Here is a 5,998-nt window from a genome sequence, read left to right as displayed (position 1 = left end):
AACCAAAAAAAAAAAAAAAGAAAAAAAAAAAGAAAATCAGATGAGGCTGTGATGGCAGATGCCTATAATTGCAGCTCTCAGAGGCAGGCAGATCTCCATAAGTTCAGGGCCAGCCTGGTCTACAGAGTGAGTGCCAGGGCACAGAGAAACTTAGTTGAAGGAGGAGGAGGAAGAGGGGGAGGAGGAAGAGGAGGTGAAGGAAAAGAGAAGAAAAGAAAATGAGACGGGGGGCTGGCGAGATGGCTCACTGGAACTCATTCTGTAGACCAGGCTGGCCTCGAACTCAGAAATTCACCTGTCTCTGCCTCCAAAGTGCTGCGACTAAAGGCGTGCGCCACCACCGCCCTGCTGATATATTTTTTAAAACATGGATACTGTAGTGTGAAATGATTCCCATTTATTTTGGCAAACATTTGCCACAGAGATCAAGAACAGCCCCCCCACCCCACCCCCTGCCCCAGAAGCTGGTCAGTTACCTCTCAAATTATGAGTTATCAATCAAGCCAGTCATCTTTATCATCATGGCAGTTTTAGTGACAAATGCCTAAACAAGCTCGCAGTTGGTAGCAGGACAGAAGAAAGTAGAAACACCTGACCTAAATAAGGCTGGTGAGGGCAGAGCACAGCTGTACTTTTAACTCTAACTAACTTCTCCAAAGTAGCCTTGAGTAGAGCTAAAAGGATTCACCACAGCTCTGTGAGATACTTTCCGTGCTACCTAAGTATTACTTTTAACATTTCTTTGATATTTTTCTTCAAGTTGGTCTATGAGTGTTGAGACAATAACCCTTGATGAATGACGTAGTTAAATAGAATTGTTACTCCTTGAGAAGAGGCCCTACAGGAAAAGAAAGATACATTATAATTATGTATTTGTTCACAAGGTGATTTCAGGCTTAGTATCTCATTTACTCTATCCACAGTGGCTAATAAGCTTCAGAGACAGCTAAATAAACTGGGGCTGAGCATTCCCTGTTAAACTTGAATGACTTCAGGCACATGTGCAGACAATACACATAAAACAAAAATAACAAATGAAAACTCCTTATTTCCTTAAAAATTTGAGGTGGGTAGGGGAGCGGTGGGGGGAGTGTATAGGAGACTTTGGGGATAGCATTAAAAATGTAAATGAAGTAAATACCTAATAAAAATTGGGGAAAAAAAAAGAAAAAAATTGGGGGAGGTTTTCTTTTTATGTATATGAGTATTTGCTTGAATGCACGTATGTACATACACTATGGGTGTGCAGTGCCCAAAGGGACCTGAAGAGGATGTCAGATCACCTGGAACTGGAGTTACAGATGGTTGTAACTGCTGCCCTGTGGGAACTGACAACAACCTTGATCCTCTGGCACAGCTGTAAATGCTCTTAACTGCTACTCCTTCTCTTGAGACCCCTACAATTTCTTTTCCTCCAAACAGCATTAGAGAAGAAAACAGGGTGAAATAAAATTTAAATGAATTTCATGTATTTATCAGCCCTTTTAGTTTTGATAGGAAACTTTGAGTGTATTAATAACCACATATAAACAATAAATTCTTATTTTTAGAGTTACTTTTCAAATAGCATTTACTTAGAACAAATTTTCCAGCTTCAGGTTTTCCCATAATAATCTCTCAGGGTTTTATCTTCTTTTTAAAAAAATTATTTATTTACTATACATGTAGCTGTCTTCAGACATGCCAGAAGAGGGCATCAGATCCCTTTACAGATGGTTGTGAGCCACCATGTGATTGCTGGTACTCAAACTCAAGACCTCTGGAAGATCAGTCAGGTTTTTTTTTGTTTGTTTTTTTTCTTTTTCTTTTTCTTCTTTTTCTTTTTCTTTTTCTCCTGGACGCCCCAGTCAGTGCTCTTAACCACTGAGCCATCTCTCCAGCCCTGGTTTTTATCTTCTTAAAGTAGAACTTTCATCTAAAATTTTCCTTTAAATAAGCAGTTCTTCAAATGAGGTGATTTTCTGCCTCCTAAATGTAGCAGTGAATTGTTAATTCGATTCGAGCTCCCTCCTGGTGAATGATCATGCTTCTAGCCAACCCCCAGAGTTTTCTGTATTCGCAAATGAAAGACTTACATGTGCAGTGATACTTGTAATACGCCTTCCTAGGTCAATAACTGGGCTCTCCAGTATTCTTGCATTAACACTTTCTAAATCTATGTTTTATCTTTGCTGCCCTGTTTCCTTCTGGGCAGTCCTCCCATGGGGCCACTTTCCCTGTACATTCACACTGCTGCATGATTTCTCTCCTGCAGTTCTTAAATCTGATCTCTCCACTAAAAGTCCTGCCTCTTTCATTCTGCCCAGCCATTGGCCACTGGCTCTTTATTGATTAATCAAAAGCCAGTTGGGGACGGGGACCCTCACTGTCTTGGACATGTAATTTTCCCTGTGATTTTGGGAACCAAACTAAGACAAAGCACCGATCCCCAACACCTAGAGACACTGACAATGTCTAGGAATCTTTTTGTTGCTTTATAACTGAGATGAGAAGTAAGAGAGACATATGTGCCAGTTGGATAGAGAACAGAGATGTGCTGAGTAAACCCTTTCTCCTGTAAGTTACCTTGGTCATGGTGTTTTATCACAGAAACAGAAAAATACCTGTTAACCCCCCTATCCACTGCCTCTGACTTTCCTCTTACGCCCTACTCCATGATGGTCCCTGAGCCTCAGGGGCAGGGTTGATAAACAGTTTCCTGTTTAATAAGATAAATTTAAAAAAAAACGTGGTATGTGGTTTAATGTTATACGATGCTATTTTTCCCCCACTTAGAGCCAGACTCTTCAATACTAAGATACCCTGGATGGGATGAATTCTGTGTGAGTTAAACAGTCTTAGGTACAACCTCTGGATCTGCTACTTACTAGGTTAAACATCGGTTGTGATTAGATTTTCTTATCATAAAACCTAGACAATATCATCTGAGTTACAGGGTTGTGGTGGGAATTAAACGGGAATTAAGTGTTGGCAGAAATTACATGTAGATCATTTAAAAAATATTATTTTCCTTCATTTTCTGAAGACTCTGCAGTCTCCTCCCAATCTTGGCCCATGTCTGCCCCTGCTTTCATGATTACATAAACTCTCTTTGAGCAGCTGTGGCCAAACAGCCACAGTTGACCAGAGGATATCATAGGGAACAAAGGGCTATGTCCAGTTCTGTCCAGGGTCCTCCCAGGAGAAACGAGTCTTTGGCTTCAAGAGAGTTACAGATGATCCAGGGAAAACTTAGGCAAATAAGAAGCAAGAGAAGTCTGGGACAGTTACTGCGATCAGTGATAACTTACTCTCTGGAGATTGCCAGGGAGAGGAAGGGGACAGGGAGGATGGGGAGGCTGTGTTCTTAGAGAGTTAACTGTAGGCTCATCTTAATATCTATACACGGACCCGTCCTTTGCCTTTAGGTGGGCCATTTGTGCATACAGCCATCGACCTCAAGCCTATTCTCAGTATTGCTTACGGGATTTGGGTGTGGGATTCTGTATTACCATCTAAAGATTCATTGATTTTTATTCTATGTATATGAGTGTTGGCTTGCTTGCATGTATGTATGTGTGTGTGTGTGTGTGTGTGTGTGTGTGTGTGTGTATCACATGCATGCTTGATGCCACAGAAAAGGGTATCAGTGACTTAGGGAGTTACAGATGACATGCTGGGAATTGAACTGAGGTCCTCTGGAAGAGAAGCCAATGCTCCTAACCGCCGAGATATTTAAAATCTAAGACTCAAATTTCCATTTCTTTTTTTTGTTTGTTTTGTTTGTTTTTTCTTTCGAGACAGGGTTTCTCTGTGTAGCCCTGGCTGTCCTGGAACTCACTCTGTAGGCCAGGCTGGCCCCAAACTCAGAGATCTGCCTGCCCCTTCCTCTCAAGTGCTGGGATTAAAGGCGTGTGCCACCACTGCCAGGCTCAAATTTCCATTTCATAATTAAAGATAATTAAAATGCAAAGACATTTAGGGAGTTTACATACTATTAAATAAAAAATTGCCCTACTATAACATAAATTCACTGGGGACATTTTACTTATACTTTATTTACCCAGTGATTATCTATTTATATATATACATATAAATATATACATATACATATAACTATATGTTATACATATATCTACAATCTAAGTAACTATCATATAGTTAAGATTTTAAGAAATATTTCTCAGCACTCAGGAACTAGAGGCAGGCAGATATCTCTGAGTTCGAGGCCAGTCTGTTTGCATAGCGATATCAAGCCCAGCCAGGGCTACATAGTGAGAAACCCTGTCTTGGGGAAAGGGGATGTAAAGAAAGAAAACTAAATACTCTCTGAGATATGCCTATGGATGTAACAGTAGCTAACGTTACAGAGGTATCCACCACTTCCTGACTGATTTGTGGCCAACAACATAAGAGACACATATCTGGTACTGTGAACCTGTCCAAGACTTGGGGAGGGAAAGTTTCATTGTGGCCCCTGGGAGGTAAACCATGCTTCCACAGATGGCCCCACAGCCACAAGTATATGGGCAATGCAAATTGGGTCCAGTGAATTATTAAATCAGAGAGGAAAAAATAAGTCACAAAATTAGGAGGCAGTGAGGAGATGACTAGTGGGTCTGGGGGGAGTTGGAAAGAGTGCTGGAGGATGAATATGATCGAAATGTATTTTATAATTTCTCAAGGAGTTAATAAGCATATTGTGTTTTAAAAAGAAAAAAAAGGGGTTAAGAGCACCGACTGCTCTTCCAAAGGTCCTGAGTTCAAATCCCAGCAACCACATGATGGCTCACAACCATCTATAATGAAATCAAAATGTCCTCTTCCAGGGTGTCTGAAGACAGCTATAGTGTACTTACATATAATAAATAAATATATAAAAGACAAACAAACCACATTTTTTTTAAGATTTATTTATTTATTATATGTAAGTACACTGTAGTTGTCTTCAGACACTCCAGAAGAGGGCGCCAGATCTTGTTACGGATGGTTGTGAGCCACCATGTGGTTGCTGGGATTTGAACTCAGGACCTTTGGAAGAACAGTCGGGTGTTCTTACCTACTGAGCCATCTCACCAGCCCCCACAAACCATATTTAAAAAAAGAAAGAAAGAAAGAAAGAAAGAAAGAAAGAAAGAAAGAAAGAAAGAAAGAAAGAAAGAAAGAAAGAAGGTGTTGGAGAGGTGGCTCCACTTTTTAGAGTACTTGCTGTTCTTCCAGAGGCCACACCCTCTAAAAGTGCCATTCCCTGGGCAGAGCACGTACAAACTATCACCCGCTCCATTGACTTGTTCTTTCCTGTGCCCTGGCTGGGACACAAAAGCAAGCCAAGCTTGGACGCAGAGACGAGAACTGTACGTTAAATATGGTGAAACCTTCTTACCAGCCAGGAACTGTGTGTCTCTAGCCTATTCAGTGAAATGTCTCTCCTGTTTAAGTCACTGTATTTTTGTTATGACACATTTACACTGTAAAATAATTAACACATACACAACGTGTTAAGAGTGAGCCCAAAGGATCAGGTGATTTTTCTCTGTCTTGTTTGCTTTTCCCAAGAGTTCTTGTTTACATATGAAGATCTATGATGTCTGAGGTCTTCCAGGTCAGAGTTCACACCTGATCACAGAGGATTCTGGAAGCAGCCACCGGTCAAACGGGCATCCAGCCTAATTTCTGAAAAGTGCTCAATACATTTCATTAGTTTTGTAACTTGGACTGACCCCATGCATACGTCATCTTGGAGGGTCAGAGATGGAGACTCCAGTTTCCCAAAGATCCCTGGTGCGTTGGTGGTTTGGTGGTGAGCATGGCTGCCTTCCAAAGATCCCTGGCAAAGAGAGAGAGCACCACCCGAAGAAAAATGTCTGCTCTGTTACTCATTCCTTCACTTTCCTCCTGCAGGTCAGTGTCTGGAAGAAAGAACAGAGAACCTGAGTACCTGTCACTGTGTCCCCAATGCCTGTTCCCACTCCCTCTTGCCTGTTCCCACTCCCTCTTGCCTGTTCCCACTCCCTCTTTC

Source organism: Mus pahari, chromosome 13 (assembly GCF_900095145.1).
Source record: "Mus pahari chromosome 13, PAHARI_EIJ_v1.1, whole genome shotgun sequence".
NCBI lineage: Eukaryota > Metazoa > Chordata > Mammalia > Rodentia > Muridae > Mus > Mus pahari.
The sequence above is the reverse complement of the archived record's forward strand: the minus strand, read 5'-3'. Positions refer to the sequence as shown.